This window comes from Coenobita brevimanus, chromosome 53 (genome assembly GCF_032717465.1).
Source record: "Coenobita brevimanus isolate Jiangsu-jjx chromosome 53, ASM3271746v2, whole genome shotgun sequence".
Classification (NCBI taxonomy): domain Eukaryota; kingdom Metazoa; phylum Arthropoda; class Malacostraca; order Decapoda; family Coenobitidae; genus Coenobita; species Coenobita brevimanus.
The window spans coordinates 4,044,961-4,063,272 of NC_137006.1; positions in this window are offsets into that span (position 1 = coordinate 4,044,961).

An 18,312-nucleotide genomic window follows, 5' to 3' on the forward strand; every position below is an offset into this window, starting at 1 on the left:
ATTTCTATGGATACTGTGGTGTCGGCCATGGATGTAGCGGAGGCAGACCCTTTCAGGACACCGGGAAAGCGCCCCATAGGCGAGGCTGCCCCGGAAGAGGATAAGGTGACCTCTGGCAAGTCCCTTAGGGTGTCGTCACCACCCACAGCTGCATCGCAGATTGTCCTGGGTGAGGATGCGGCTGCACGACAGAGTGCCGAAGGTGCCGGTGAGTCAGTGCCAGCAGCAGCTGTTACCAGAGTGGTCCCTAGTAGGGGTGAACCAACACCATCCACAGCTGTCAATATGGGTGTCCAGGATGCGGGTGAGTCTGGATTGGCCTGCTTTATCATTAGGTCTGTGCAGGGGTCCAGGATTTTTAACAATCCCCGGCGGCTGTCTGACGCCATCAACTCATCCCCCTTTGCCAAGTATTGTGTAGAGGGTGGTACTAAACCACTGGGTGATGGGTCTTCCCTATCTCTTCATCTCCGCCACTGTGATCTGGCAAAGCTGACCAGCCCAATGGAGACCATGACTACCTTCGGTGAGTGGGAGGTCACGTGCCGCAGGGCCCGGTCCTCTGGTGATGCAGCAGCCTCAGCTATGGGAAGATTGGGCCAATCTCCCTGGATGTTGATATAGAGGATTTGGTAGACGGCCTCCGGCCTTTTGACAACGAGTCGTCTGTCTTATTAGAGGCTTCTAGGATCCCTGTACGTTTTCCTGCCCCAGATGCTCCTCGGTTTTCCCAGTGGGTGCGCCTTGTGTATCGGGGCCCTCTCCCATCCAAGGTGCTGTATGGATACATCTACTACAATGTAGGTATGTATACTCCTACTTTGTTGCGTTGCTATAACTGCCTTCAGTATGGACACACACGGATCACTTGCCGCAACAAGACCAGGTGCTCGATGTGCAGTGGATACCACCCTTTCAGACCCAGTGAGGGGCAGCCCTGTGACCGCAGCCCCAGGTGCTACATGTGTGGTGGAGATCACAGGGTGGTGTCTAAGCTTTGCCCTGTATATCAGAAGGCCTTCAAGATCCATGAAGAACTCCGCCAGGGTGTGACGCCGGCCCAGGAGGTCAATAGACGGTTGCGTGCTCTCCAGCCCTTGGTTCGTCCCCCTTCAGCATTGCCCAAGTCGTCTCCCAAGGTCTCTCAGGTGAGGAAGGGTGTGAGTTTTGCAGACAGTGTTGTTGGCCGCAACCGCTTTGCTGTGCTGGAGGACTTGAGTGATGACTGTTCCCGCCAGGATGTATCGTCAGTGGAGGTGTCGACCAACCCTGCCTCCCCTGCTGCTGTTATAATCCATGAGGCCCGTCCTTCACGTCCGGGCCGCCTCCACCCCCGTGCCCCTCACCGCCCCCCACCTAGTGCTCCTTCTGGACTGGATGAGGTCCTTGCTGAGGATGTCGGGGATGTTCCTGCCCTGCCTAGCTCTCCTGACCCACGTCTACGACAGTGTGATCGACCTACAGCCCCTTCAGTGCGTGCCCATCCAGTGCGAGTATCTAACCCCACCTACAGCAATTGTTCACCCTCCTCGGACTGTCCTCCTCCCTCAGGACCTGGTCAAGGCTTTTTTGATCTTGTCTCTGAGGCCCTACAACTTTATCGCCACGGACTACCATTCCTTGACATCTGTTCCCGCCTCTGGCCCAAGGTATTGTCCCTACTCTTGTCCTATTCATGCCAGGCCTGAAACATCTCAGCATTATGTTTTGGAACGCGAGATCCCTTGTTCGGAAGTCACAGGATTTTAAAGTACTCTTACATGATTCGAAGCCTTGTGTTGTGGGGGTATGTGAGACCTGGCTGCACCCTCACCTGCGGCTCCAACTGGGGTTTTTTTTGACATTCAGGTGTGACCGTCCTCAGGGAAGGGGCGGGGGCCTGTTGTTGGCAGTGCGGGAGGACACCCAGAGTGTGCGTCTCGCCCTCACCTCGTATCCTGGGGGACGATTGGAGGTCCTGGCTGTCAGGGTGGCCCTCACGGATGGCTGGGCTTCAACCCTCCTTTGTTACAACCCCTGCCAGGATGTGTCCAGAGAGGAGCTCCTCCACTACTTTGACCAGTTGCCAGCCCCTGCCTTCATCATGGGGGATTTCAACGCCCGTCACCACCACTGGGACCCCGCCTTGGCTGGAGCCCCCAATACCACAGGTTCCTCTCTCTTCCAGGTGCTCCTTGAGTCTCACAGGTTCAGCCTTCTACGCCTCCAGGTCTCCATACCCGGTTTGCTCCTCACAGTGGACAGGCATCTGTACTGGATCTCGGTTTGGGTGACGCAGTATTCCATCATCCGATGGTCCATGTGGGACCGTACATGGGCAGTGACCATCTTCCCGTCTTTTGTGACTACCTGACATTGTCTCCAAGAATATCACGAGCGAGTCGTCCTCGCTGGCAGCTTCATGACGATAGATGGACGGCCTTCCAGGAGGCAGTGTCTGCTAGCTTCCCTGGTCACTGGGGCCTCTCGGCTGAGGATTTTTCACAGATGCTGGTGCAGGCTGGACATAGGGTGTTCGGTCAGTCAGCCCGCCGCAGCATAGGCCGATCAGGGGTGCCATGGTGGTCGGCTGCTTGTGCCTCGGCTGTGCAAGCCCGCCGCCAGGCCTGGCGTGCCTGGAGTCGTTACCCCACACGGGCCCTTGGGGATCATTACCGACGCCTGGATGCAGTATGTAAGCGCACCATCAAGGTAGCCAAGCAGAAGGCATGGTCCTCTTTTTGTTCCAGCCTCTCCTTTTCCACCACATGCTCCCGCACCTGGAGGTTTTTGAAGGCCATGAAGGGTGGCCCGACAACATATTCATATCCCCTGTGTCGTGATGGAGCGGATCTCCTGGATGACCTCTCCAAGGCCGAACTCTTGGCGTCCTTCTTTGCGTCACAGCTGGGTGTTCCACCAACTTTACATACAGCTCCCGAGTTTATTTCTGCCATCCACAGGGGCATCTCAACTCCCCCTGCCAGTGACCTCCATTGCCCGTTCACGGCCATTGAACTCCGGGATGCCGTTGCTTCTCTACACCCGAGGAGGGCGGTTGGCCCTGACATGGTGGCTAATGACTTCCTCCTTCATCTGCCGCCCAGCCTACACAGTCACTTGCTGTCAATTTATAACAACAGCTGGCAGACCGGCACATTCCCTGAGGTATGGAAGGAGTCAGTGCTGCTGCCTTTCCCAAAGCCAGGCAGAGACCCCACCATCGCGTCGTCTTATCGGCCTATCGTTCTTCTGTCCTGTGTGGGGAAGCTGCTAGAAAAACTGGTGGCTCGTCGGCTCTCTTGGTGGCTGGAGTCTCGTGGCCTGCTCTCCAGGGTTCAGTGTGGTTTCCGGCCGGGCCAGGGAGCTTTGGACGTCCCTATGTCAACTGGAACACATGGTACATGACACCTATAGACAGCGGCTCTACATGCTTGCCCTCTTTATAGATCTGAAGGGGCCTTCGATTCAGCCCCACACGATGGCATTCTATACCGCCTGTCGTGCCTGGGAGTCTTGGGCCCACCCCTGGCTTGGATGTCGAATTATCTTGCTGGCCGCAGCTTTGTGGTGTCGGTGGGTGGGGCCTTGTCGGATCCCCATCCTGTTCATCGGGGTTCCGCAAGGGTCTGTGCTCAGCCCACTCTTATTCAACGTCTTGCTGTCCAGCCTGCCTCAGATACGTAATGCTACTCTCCTGGTGTACGCAGATGACATCACCATCGTGTCCCAGAGCCCTTCCTTTGTGGAGGCGCAGCAGTTTCTGCAGTCAGCGGCATCCACTTTTTTGGCTTGGGCCCGGAACTGGGGCCTTGCCATCAATGCTGACAAGAGCGCAGTGATGCCCCTTCACTCTACGCCGTTTACCATCATCTCCAGCAATTTCTCTGGACTCAACCTCAGTCCCTGTTGTTCGGGAGCATGTGCTGCTTGGTCTCCGGTTGGATGGGCCCATCCTCACTTGGCGCAGTCACATAGACTACTTACACGGCCATCTTGTGCAAAACGACTTGACATCATGAAGAGTATTGCTGGATCCACGCCAAAAGGGCAAGCAGGGACCTTTGTTGACGTACTATCGATCCGCCATCTTGGGAAGATCAACTATGGCTGTTCGGTATATGGCTCAGCATCTCCTACACAACTACAACGGCTGGACACCATTCAGACGACCGCTCTCCGGATTGCGCTGGGTGCTTTCTGCTCCTCACCCACATTGTCTCTACAGGCTGAGGCAGGTGTTCCCCCCCTCCATCATACCAGGATGAAGTTGACTTGTCGCCGCTACTTTACTATCCAGCGCTTGCCCGATGACCACCCACTCCCGGAGCTCTTTACGACGGCAGGGGTCTCGACATCTCATCCATCGTGGCCCATCAGGTCTCGACGGCCCCTCTTGGTGCGTGCTCTCCACGCTTACCACACTCTGGGACTTCCTCCACCAGCTCGCCACCCTGTCCGATCAGTATCTCCTGTGCCCCCGTGGAGGGACCTGTCCTCACCTGTGTCCTTAGACCTCCCAGAGCCCTTTTGTAAATCACAGGATGGCCACCTGGCCCCTCGCATTTTCCTGCAGATGGCTGGCTCCACCTATCTAGGGTTCATGGCTATCTTACCGACGGCTCCCGCTCCTCCACCCCTGCAGCAACTGCAGCTGCCATCTTCGTAGAGGACTACTCCATCTGCCAGACATGGCGCTTAGGGGATGCCCATGATGTAGTCACTGCTGAACTCTTCGCAGTCTTGAGGGCCCTGCGTTTTTTGATGTCTCATTCCTCTCCTCGGCCGGTGGTCATATACACTGACTGCAGAGCGGCCCTTCATCTCATCGCTTCTTCTAAACCCTGCTCCATACGTCATCTGGTTTATGAAATCCAAGATGACCTTGCTCAGCTGCTGCAGGGAGGCTGGAAGGTACGTCTGCAATGGATTCCCTCCCATGTGGGCATCAGGGGCAATGATGTGGTGGATGCAGCAGCTCGGATGGCCTTGACTTTTCCTGATGTGGAGCCCTACCCTTGCCAGCCTTTACTCACCGTCGCCTCTTAGCCACGAGGTGTAGTCAGGCATGGAATGCTGATCTGTACGCCTCCCTCCCCACAACAGCGCTGGGCTTATATCGCTCCGACTCATCGGACCAACCTTGGGTACGCTCTGTCTCCCGGATCCTGGACGTCGCTATCACCCGCCTGCGTATTGGACATATTGGACTGGCATCACATCTGCATCGGCTGCGACTGCACCCAGACCCCTACTGCCAGTGGTGTGTGAATCAAGAGGAAACTGTGGCCCACTTTCTGCTGCATTGCCCACGCTTCTACTCCATCCGCACCACCCTGAGGGAGCGCCTTGCAACCCTTGGTATCCTGGACTTCACCCTCCCCATCCTTCTTGGTGGGGTGGGCCTAGATCGGCACCTACGTCACTCAGTTATACGCCATGTTTGTGTCTTCCTTCGCAGATCGGGGCAACTTCGCCGCCTGTGATTAAAGAGTTCTGCTACACCTGAACCACCGTTAGGGCTACATCTGACTACACGTCGGGTCCAGCCCTTCAATCAACACCAAGACCAAGACCATAAAGTACATTCACAGCAATGAAAGGGTTAAGGGCCATGTTCGAGTTAGCATTGGAAGATTCTTAGAACCTCTTCCGTAACAATTTAATCTGCAAACTACTCATTATTATTCAATTGAATGTCATGTTTTAATATACGCAGTGTCTCATTACCATACAAACACTACCTACGTATTCCTAGTGCATTAAAATCGTAAGGGACGACTACAAACAAATCACCTTGGTCTCTCCCTCTTCCCATCCGCCTCACTTATCTACTCTTCTAGTCAGTTTCATTTTCCACACTTCATCCCTCCATCTCATCCATGGTCTATCCCTCCACCTCACTCACACACTCTCCTAGTCAGTCTCTTATTCTCCGACCTCTCCACATGACCATATATGAAGTACTGAGGTGTAATATGGAAAATGGAATAACCAAGGAAGATATGAAACCTGCAAAGCAGGGATGTCAACCCCTTTTTCAGCTTAGGTGGTGGTGACATCATCCACTCACCTGATGTAGTGCTGCCTGCTTCTTCCTTCACCTTTATCATTCTCTTTCTGTCTGCCCTCTTCTCTTCCTGTTTCTCACCATCATCCACTCGATGTAGTGTTGCCTACATCTCCTTTCGTCATTATCATTCTTTTGCAGTGTCTGTCCTCCTCTCTTCCTATTTCTCACCATCATCCACTCACTTGATGTAGTGCTGCCTACTTCTTCCTTCACCTTATCATTCTTTTTCTGTGCCTGTCCTCCTTTCTTCCTGTTTCTCACCATCATCCACTCACTTGATGTAGTGCTGCCTACTTCTTCCTTCACCTTCATCATTCTTTTTCTGTGTCTGTCCTCCTCTCTTCCTATTTCTCCCATCTTTCCTGTCACTTTTTATTACTCTTCTTTCCTTTTCAGGTGGCTTTACATTGAGTGACAAGCCTAATGGTTTCCTGTAAGCCAGGAAACCATTTACAGCGCTGGGTGGTAACCATATAACCAACCCATATGTGTTGCCTACGTGTCAACAAGTGGGTTGGCGGAGGGTTAGTGCCCCTCCCCTTAAAACAAATAACTCAGACATATGGCCACCCCTTTCGGGATTATGACATCTGGCAATAGATAGATAGATAGAATATTACTTTATTTTTTTATATATTTATTTACTTATGTTTCTACAGTATATATCCAGCTGTGAAAGGATTAATAAAACTCTTAAGTATTTGACAATACATCTGTTTATTTACATACTCTTACTTTAATTTTTTATACATTTATTTACTTATGTTTCTATATATCCACCTCTATATGGTGATGTGGAAGCCCATTTCTAGCATGCCCAGTAGTTATTATGGTCCCAGGCTCATCTGAATGTGCACCTGGTGGACTGCTGGCTTAAACTCCCTTCTGCTGTCCACCATCCTCCCATCAGGGGCTTGGGAGGTGAGAGACACATAACCAAGTCAGTGGAGCTGCCTGGTTGTATCAGTGCCACCACATGAAGGCATCCCTCTCCAATGGTGATGTAGGTATTGGTATAAATCACTATAAACAAAGGCACATGATGGTTACAATATCTCACTGTCATTCAAGGCATCTGTGTGGCCTGTTACACACCACACACTGCTTGGCTCTCCCTCTATCAGGCTTTTCTCTCTTCTTACTCGACCCTATTCATGGTAGGCTGTGATGACCATCATCCACTCACTTGATGTAGTACTGCGTGCTTCTTCCTAAGGTGACTTTACACTAAGGGACAAGCTAGTAGTTTCCTGTAACCCAGTAAACCATCTACAACACTGGGTGGTAACTGTACAACAAAATAAAAGGGTGATGTGCAGCCTACTATTAGATTTCTATCCTCAACCCTCCACCACACTATGGCAAGGTGCTGTCCACCACAAAGAAACATTGCTCACTGCTTAGGATGGTACTGCAGGGACAATTGCTTGCTTGCAATTGATGGGTCTGCTTGGCCAGACAGACCAGGGTTACTCTACTACACTGCTTCCCTTCATCTCTGGGTGGGAAGACTTCAATGAAGTTGTTAGTACCGGTAGTAATAGTACTGTTACTGTTATTGTTATTATTATTATTATTATTATTATTATTAGGTCTGTGTTTCCTATGTGTCAACAAGTGGGTTGGCGAAGGGTTAGTGCCCCTCCCCATAAAACATCTCAGAGTCAAACTGCCACCCCATACAGGATTATGGCATCTGGCTATGGACAGAGTATTGTTATCCATTTACTTATTTATTATGGCACCTTTCAATGTGTTTCCTAATGTCACTCTTAAAGAAGAACGCAGCACCACACACGTCACACTTGAATTTCCGCGCCCCGGTGTGGACGACAGAATGTTCCGTCAGACTGCGTTTCCAGTGGAACTTTCTGCCACACTGATCACACTCAAAGTCCTTCTTGCCCGTGTGGATCACCGAGTGGTACCTCAGGGTGCTCTCTCTTGTAAACGTCTTTTTGCAAACACCGCATACGAAACTCTTGACCTCTGCGTGTGTGTGTGTGAGTTTGTGTGAGAGTAGGTCGCACTTCTTGCTAAACTGTTTATTACACTTGGTACACTTGAACTTAACCCCAAGGTGTGTCAGCTGGTGTTGGTTCAAGGCGTTCATCCTCGAGAAGCGCTTCCCACACTCGGCACACTCAAAGATCTTCTCCTGTGTGTGGATAACCGTGTGTCCCATCAGCTGGCTTCTGTACATGAACTGCCGGCCGCAATATTCACACTCAAACCTCGCTTTTTTCACGTTATCCTTCTTGTCTACGGCAATCTCTTCTTTCACATCAGTTCTGGCATTTATAGGATCATTTCTGGCATTTATAGGATCAATTCTGGCATTTATAGGATCAATTCTGGGGTTTATAGGATCATTTCTGGCACTTACAGCACTTTCCTTTTTTGCAACTGTCTTCCCTTTCTCAATTAAAACTTTCACTCCTTTCACGCTGTCCTTCACATCTATGACATCCTCTTCTTTCACATTACTTCTGGCATTTATAAGATCTGTTCTGGCTTGTATAGGATCGGTTCTGGCATTTATAGGATCAAATCTAGCACTCCTAAGATCAGTTCTGGCATTTATAGCACCACCCTTTTCTGCAATTCTCATCTTCTTTGCACTGTCCTTCGTGTCTTTATCAATCTCTTCCACTCCTTCAACTCTTCTGGCTTTTATAGGATCAGATCTAGCATTTACAGGATCAAATCTAGCACTCCTAAGATCAGTTCTGGTGTTTATAGCACCACCCTTTCCTCCAGTCCTCGTTTTCTTTGCACTGTCCTTCGCGTCTACGTCAGACTCTTCCACTGCATCAATTCTTGCTTTCAAACCATCATCCCTTTCGGCACTTTTCATCACTTTCTCTGTCAAAATTTTGGCTTCCTTCCCCACATCCTCGAGATCCACCTCTTCCTCGACATCACAGCTGGCTCTCACACCACCATGCCTTACCCCACCTTCGCTCTCCTTCTCCATCACAACTCTTACCCCATCTTCACTCTCCTTCTCCACTGCAACTCTCTCTCCCCAAGCGCCACCTTTTCGCTCACCCTTATCCTCCACCTCCTCCTTGATGATGACCTTGAGGGGCTTCACAACCCCAGCCTCGAGGGCAACTCCAAGTTCTTCCTTGACGGCAGACATTGCAACGACTTTTCTACATTGTGGTCCTTCTTACTTTTTCCTGCCAACTCTTACTTTCTCACTTTTTCCTGCTGACTCTCTCTCACTTTTTCCTGCTGCTGACTCACTTTCTCACTTCTTCCTGCTGGCTTCCTTTCTCACTTTTTCCCACTGACGAGCTGGAGGGTCTGGTGGGCAGGGGAGAGTCTTCTTGCTTTACTATCCTCATCTTCATTCTGTATAATTATTATTATTATTATTATCATCATCATCATCATTATCATATCATAATCATCATCATTTACATTAAATTACTGCAACTTCCATATCATTATTATTATTATTATTATTATCATCTTCATTACATTATTGCAACTTCCATATCATTATTATTATTAACTGCCAATGATTATCTTCCTTTATGTTTTCCTATATTATTACTATCTCCACATGATTTATTAAGCTCAGATATACAGAATGGAGTACACGGGGGAGAGGACAGCCTGATGACAAAGGCCAGGATGGAGGTATAGGAAACAGGATGAAGTGAACTGGAGAGAAGGCAGCTTTATGATGATGGAGAGGATGGAGAGAAACAGGATGGTGTGAGCTGGAGAGAGGGCAGCCTGAATACGAAGGACAGGATGGAGGTATAAAACGATGGAGTGGGATGGAGAGAGGGCAGCCTGAATACGAAGGGCAGGATGGAGTGGAGGTATTGAAGTGTCTGGCTATGAAGGACAGAGGACTTGCCGCCTGCCATACATACTGCTCAAATCTGGGTGGTGTGAGCAGGAGAGAGGGCGGCATGATGACGAAGGGCTGGTTGACATGGAGGTGACTTGCGCATGCCACCGTTTCCTAAAGACGTTTGCCCAGGGACGGGTGTAGACTTGCCAGTAGCTATGTGGTCCTCTGCCACACCAACTGGTCTTCTCCTGCCCCCCACTTGTCCACACTTCAGGGCTGCACCTGCAACAACAGCGGTAGTCAGCGGTGCAACATAATACTGAATTGGCATATTTAATTGGAAAATATTACAATTTTTATCATCATATAGATTTTTACACGCCTAATTATATGAAATCTGATAAAAATTTGTTTATTTTTAAAAAATAAGGATTTTAAGTGAAAATTGGCTAAAGTTAATGGAAGCGTTTCACCTCTAGCTCAAGAACTCACCCTGACAAACATCTGTTTTGTATAGATATTGATTTACAATACAGATGCATTTACTTGTGCTTTAAATCAATATTTATGCAAAACAGATGTCTGTCAAGGCGTGCTGATGATCTGAAGGGAAAGTATCAGCTAACTTTAACACGTTTTAGCTCTAAAATCTGAGTTTTTTATAAACAGTTATATTAAGCACAAATTTTTTTCTGGATTTAAGATCTTTTAGTGTATATGAACCAATATGCTGATTCGGTATTTCGTCACACTGCAGTATTCAGGATCTGATTTCAGGAACATGACCTGTACTTAGGGTTAGATTTCAGAATGACATCTGAAACAAGAGGGGAATACTTCAGGAACACATCTGAAACTACCAGTATCCATCTATCTCTAGCCAGACGCCATAATCCGGTAAGGGGTGGGGGTTTGTCTTTGAGTTAGTTGTTTTACGGGGAGGGGCACTAACCCTCCACCAACCCACTTGCTGACACGTAGGGAACACGTATGGGTTGGTTATATGGTTACCACCCAGCGTTGTAAATGGTTTCCTGGCTTACAGGAAACCATTAGGCTTGTCACTCAATGTAAAGCCACCTGAAAAGGAAAGAAGAGTAATAAAAAGTGACAGAAAAGATGGGAGAAATAGGAAGAGAGGCGGACAGACACAGAAAAAGAATGATAAAGGTGAAAGAAGAAGTACGCTGCACTACATCAAGTGAGTGGATGATGGTGAGAAATAGGAAGAGGAGGACAGACAGAAAAAGAATGATAAAGGTGAAGGAAGAAGTAGGCAGCACTACATCAAGTGAATGGATGATGGTGAGAAATAGGAAGAGAGGAGGACAGACACAGAAAAAGAATGATAAAGGTGAAGGAAGAAGTAGGCAGCACTACATCAAGTGAGTGGATGATGGTGAGAAATAGGAAGAGAGGAGGACAGACACAGAAAAAGAATGATAAAGGTGAAGGAAGAAGTAGCTAGCACTACATCAAGTGAGTGGATGATGGTGAGAAATAGGAAGAGAGGAGGACAGACACAGAAAAAGAATGATAAAGGTGAAGGAAGAAGTAGGCAGCACTACATCAAGTGAGTGGATGATGGTGAGAAATAGGAAGAGAGGAGGACAGACACAGAAAAAGAATGATAAAGGTGAAGGAAGAAGTAGCCAGCACTACATCAAGTGAGTGGATGATGGTAACACAACCTTTATTCAGAATCTGATTTCAGAACTTTTAATTTATTTAGGTGCCCCATGCAATACAAAACAGACAAACTCAAACTAATCACACAAAAACCCACTGGGAATATAAAATCTAAACAAAAAAACATGTGAGTGGTCTTATAACTTTTTTTTAAGTTACCAGTTTATCAAAATTTGCATAACTTTCTTCTGTGACAGTTCTTTTGCAAATTAACCCTGCCTCCACATCTATGCTAAATGAAATGGCCTGGCAGTAGGAAGAATGAGTTTTAAGTAATATCAGCTGACAGGCTAACCCAAATCACACGTATTTCCTTCCATAAATATATTTTTTGTGTGACAATTTTCAAGAGACAAATTTGGAACACCGAAAATTACTACATAGTCTTATTTAGATATTTCTCCCTCACAGTCCTGGTTTACACCATTCCAGCATCTTTCTCCACTGACCAATATTACAATTCAGAAAATGTAACTCCAAAAAACGAGCGGCGATTTCATCTCTATTATGGCAAACTCACGACATCAAGGAAAGTGATTTTGGTACATATGCAACACAGGTAGTTAGCTGTTGAATTCTGACTGCAAGAAGTGATTGGAAAAAAGCAAAATATACCTATTTTGGGGTATAAAAGGAAGCCACTAGGTCCCCTGCGCCAGTGTGTTTACCTCCGAAGTCTCCAACACGGAAAAAAATAGCTGTCAGAAAGGCTACTTAAATAACCATGGATAAAAAGAAAACAAATAATTGAAAAGGCACAATAAGCATAAAATCTGCAAATGCGAAAAGAGGGAGCCGAGTCAAAGGCGTATCCCGAACTCGCTATTGACATTGTTTACCAACCATCGCTCCGACTGGATGCCTCAGTGTATCAAACATACTCAAATGTACGCAAGGAAAGACCCCAATAGAGTTGAAGGCCAAGCTGACACTCTCACATTGTTACAAAAATTATTACACATCTCAAAAATGATGGTGGGTGGTGCCGACCATCATCCATTCACTTGATGTAGTGGTGCATACTTAATGCTTCACCTTTATCATTTGCTTTGTGTCTGCCCTCCTCTCTTCCTGTTTCTCTCCATCATCCACTCACTTGATGTAGTGCTCCCTACTTCTTCCTTCACCATTGTTTTTCTGTGTCTGCCCTTTTCTCTTACTTCTCACCATCCTCCACTCACTTGATGTAGTACTGCCTACTTCTTCCTTCACCATTCTTATTCTGTGTCTGCCTTCCTCTCTTCCTATTTCTAACCATCATCCACTCACTTGATGCAGTGCTCCCTACTTCTTCCATCACCATTCTCATTCTGTGTCTGCCTTTCTCTCTTCCTGTTTCTCTCCATCACCCACTCACTTGATGTAGTGCTGCCTACTTTTTCCTTCTTTTTCTGTGTCTGTTTTCCTCTGTTGTTATTTCTCCCATCTTTCCTGTCACTTTTTATTACTCTTCTTTCTTTCTCAGGTGGCTTTACACTGAGTCACAAGCTTAATGGTTTCCTGTAAGCCAAGAAACCATTTACAATGCTGGGTGGTAACCATATAACCAACCCATACGTGTTCCCTACATGTGAACAAGTGAGCTGGCATAAAACAACTTGACTCTTGAGACAAACTCCCACCCCTTACTGGATTATGGCATCTGGACAGAGGTAGATAACTTATTGACAAATATCCCTTACCCTTTTCAGCTGAGTTGTTGGCTAAGTGTAGTCAAACTGAAGGGTTGATTTGGCTAATAACCAAGGAGACTTGTCCCTATGTCACAGCTGAGGCACATTGTATTTCATGCAATCACAACTTAGTATTCAAGCTGTGTATGTGGCTCAGCTCCATCTAGTGAGAATAAATCCACTACATTGAGTGAATGGATGGTGAGCACCCCCTCCTACCACTTATTATTATTATTTTTATGTTATCTATCTGTTGCCAGATGCCTTAATCTTGTAAGGGGTGGCCACAAATAAATCACCTCCATGTCGCCCTGTCCCCTGCCATTTCGTTGCCCTCCCCCCAGCTCATACTCCCTCTCATATGCCTCTCCACTTTCAATGAGGATAATAAAGCCAAAAGTCCTTTACTATTCTGTATTTTATTATATACATTATTACATTAATTTTAAACAAGCGCACAGCCAAAAGAGAGAGAGAGATTATTATATTAATTCTAAATAAGTGCACAGTCGAGAGAGAGAGAGAGAGAGAGAGAGAGAGAGACAGGCAGAGGGAAAAAATGTACACTACTCTATATTTAGTACAGCACAGAGGGGCACAAATGTAATGCCCCTCGTGTACTCAGCTGGGTGATTGTTCGTGTGCTTCTGGGACGGCTCTGGCATTATCAGTGGCCATCCTCACTATTTCCTGCTCCCCAACACTCATGCCCACACCAGCAGACTGAGCCATCCCAACACAAAAGATAGCACCAGGTTGTTACTTAATCCAACTCCCCCTTATTACTGTTGGATGAGAGCTCCCTAACACCTTTCCCTAAGTGATTTATTTTTTTTATTACACCATATTACCCTTTTCCATGTTCTATAAATCCCAAAAACCTTTTCCTAACTGATTTATTTAGGTTATTACACCTTGTTGCCCTTTTTTGTGTTATATAAATCCCTAACACCTTTCCCTAAGTGATTCATTTTGCTTATTACACCTTGTTGCCCTTTTCTGTGTTATATAAATCCCTAACACCTTTCCCTAAGTGATTCATTTTGCTTATTAGACCTTGTTACCCTTTTCTGTGTTATATAAATCCCTAACACCTTTTCCTAAGTGATTTACTTAGCTTATTACATCCTGTTGCCTTTTTCTGTTCAATAAATCCCTAAAACCTTTCCCTGATTTATTTTGCTTATTACACCTTATTACCCTTTTCCATGTTATATAAATCCCTAACACCTTTCCCTAACTGATTTATTTTGCTTATTACACCTTATTACCCTTTTCTGTATATTATAAATCCTTCCAATATCGCCATACTCTGCAAAAATAATGTACACAAGAATACTAACCAGCCATATCCAAAAATAAATCACTAATGAACAGGTGTTAGGGAGCAAGGGGAGTACTGTACTGTAATTTAGTACAGCTGGTGATGGCAGGGGAAGGGTAGTACAGTAATTTACTAGGATGTCTTCTCTGCGTGGGTGTAACAGCTTTCTACAACTGGTTTATTATTATTATTATTATTTTTTTTTAAAGTTTATATGTGCCATCTTCAATTTTATCTATCCATCTATCTATCTAGTAATGTCTAGCTATCTATCTGCCTGTCTGTCTATCTATATCTATCAACCCATCTATCTTTCTATCTATCTATCCATCCATCTACCTACCTATCTATGTATCTACATCTGTCTAGCTCTCTATCTATCTATCTATCCATCCACCTACCTATCTATCTATCTATCCATCCATCCACTACCTATCTATCTATCTATCCATCCATCCACCTACCTATCTATCTATCCATCCATCCACCTTCCTACCTATCTATCTATCTGTGTCTGTCTATCTATCCATCCATCCATCCATCTATCTATCTATCTATTTAGAGCCAGACAATTTTTATAACGCTGAGAAGGGTGTCTGGTAACAAGGGCTGGTGACTACAACTGTTGCATAGATAGACAGATAGATAGATGGATACATGAAGGACCGGGAGTGTCATTTAACTATTGCATTAGATAGATAGATGGATAGATAGATAGAGATATAGATAGACAGATTGATAGATATACATGAACTGGGAGTATCACTGAACTGCATTAGACAGAGAAATAGATAGACAGAAAGATTGACAGACAGGCAGATAAATAGATAGATAGATAGACAAGCAGACAGATAAAGATAGATAGAGAGAGATAGATATATACAAGAAAGACTAGGAGTGTCATTTAAATACTGGAATATAAGGAATGATCAATATAACAATGGATTAATATACTGGATTCTGATATGTTCATTATACAGGGGGTCTATCCATGAAGTGATGATCCTGTAGCTATACTTATCATCATCACTATCATCACCACCACCATCATCATTAACACTACCTACATCACCATCATCATCACCACCATCATTATCATCATCACTATCATCATCGTCACCATTGTCACCATCATCATCACCACCACCACCATCATCATCATCATCACCACCATCATCATCATCATCACTGTCACCACCATCATTATTATTGTTACCCTTATCATCATCATCATCACCATCATCATTAACACTACCTACATCATCATCATCATCTTCCTCCTCTTCTTTTTCATTGTCATTATTATCATCATCATCACCATTATCTTCCTCCCCCTTATCATCATCATCATCATCACCACCACCACCACCACTATCTTCCTCCACTTTCTCATCATTCTTACCACCACCACAGTCCTCCTCCTCCTCATCATCATCATCATCACTATCACCACCACCATCATCCTCATCACCACCACCACCACCACCATCATCATCATCATCATCATCATCATCACCACCACCATCATCACCACCACCACCACCATCATCATCACCACCACCACCATCATCATCACCACCACCACCATCATCACCACCACCACCATCATCACCACCACCACCACCCTTCTCCCACCTTTGTTTATAGTCATTTATACACACTAACAAGACAATCATGGTTACTAAGAGACAGACACACACAGCTAACAATCCTAACGACCTTCTAACAATCCTGACAAACTATTTATATTCTGGATGGTCTTAGGTCTTTTATTGTCTAGGAGGATTTTGTTTAATAATAGTAAAAATAATAATAATAATAATAAAAATAATGATATTAATAAAAATAATAATAATAATGTCATTCACTTATCTACTACTACTACTGCTAATCAGTGATACTGTAATGATAATGTTCATCTATAGCCAGATGCCTCAATCCCATAAGGGGTGGCCACAAACAAATTGCCTCCATGTTGCCCTGTCCCTTGCTATTACACTGCCCTCCCCCCAACCCACACCTCTCCTCTCTCACATACCTCTCCACTCCATGATGATAATAATAATAATAATAATAATAATAATAAAAACAAAATTACAGCAGTCAGCATCTTTTATATATAAATTCAAACCCTTGTTATGTATTGGTTGCTTGCATATGGTAGTAGGTGGTGACAAGCCTCATCCACTCACTTGATGTAGTGCTGCCTACTTCTTCCTTCACCTTTATCATTCTTTTTCTGTGTCTGTCCTCCTCTCTTCCTATTTATCACTATCATCCATTCACTTGATGTAGTGCTGCCTACTTCTTCCTTCACCTTTATCATTCTTTTTCTGTGTCTGTCCTCCTCTCTTCCTATTTCTCACCATCATCCACTCACTTGATGTAGTGCTGCCTACTTCTTCCTTCACCTTTATCATTCTTTTTCTGTGCCTGTCCTCCTTTCTTCTTATTTCTCCCATCTTCTGTCACTTTTTATTACTCTTCTTTCCTTTTCAGGTGGCTTTACATTGAGGGACAAGCCTAATGGTTTCCTGTAAGCCAGGAAACCATTTACAACGCTGGGTGGTAACCATATAACCAACCCATACGTGTTCCCTACGTGTCAACAAGTGGGTTGGTGGAGGGTTAGTGCCCCTCCCTGTAAAAAAAATAACTCTAAGACAAACCCCCACCCCTTACCGGATTATGGCGTCTGGCTAGAGATAGATCAGTACATAGACTATGCAATTCGTAAAACATGAAAAAACAAACAAAAGAAAACATAACATTAATTCAGCGTTTGGTTGTGTCTCCACTCACACACCAGCCAAACACAACATGATTAAGTACAGGTTGTTGGCTGGCACCTTAAATCGTTAAGTGGCGTGCAGACCCCTAATTCCTGAAGGCCATTTACATTAACGACCTTGTGGTTATTAGGGAGGGTTAGCCTGCATCCCATTTTACAGAATGCCGTTAGCAACCATACAAGAAGGCCAAATGCGTTTCATCATCATCAGGTACTTAAAGAGAGAGAGAGAGATAGGGTGGGGATGCATGCTACTTCCCAATTTCAGGGTGATGCATATGAGGTCTGTTCACAAAGTATCCGATCTTAGGCTGTAAAAAAATAAATAGGTAACCCATTGTGCTAGGACACTAATCCCCCTCAAAGTTGCCCCTTCTGCCATGACACACACGGCCCAGCGTCCTGTACATGGCCTCAAACAGTTTTCACAGTTGGTTTCCAGTATCTCCTGCAGCTGCCTCATCACATTTGTCATGATCTCTTCTCTCTGATGAATGTTGCTCAGGACGTGCTGGAGTGTGCAAATTACAATCCAGACTTTCTGAAGACAGTTATCACTGGAGATGCGACTTGGGTGTACGACCCAGACTTCATGCAGTGGAAGCATGCAGGGTTGCCTCGGCCAAACAATGCATGACATCTGCAGCAAAGTGAAATGCATTTGTGTGTTGACAGTTTTTTTCTGACTATCGTGGTGTTGTGCATCACGAATATGCACCAGGTCAGACTGTCAACAAACATTAGGGCAGTTGTAAACTACACCATGGCAACGCCCGGCCCATTCCTCTCAACTAATTCAGGAATTTTTGGCCCGGCACAACATCCCACAGGTGCAGCAGGCTCCCTTCTCGCTAGATTCTGTTGCGTGTGGCTTGTGGTTATTCCCCATGCTCGGAACTCTGCTGCAGAGTTCCCAATTTGAGATGAGAGAAGAGATCATGATGAACGCGACAATGCAGCTGCAGGAGA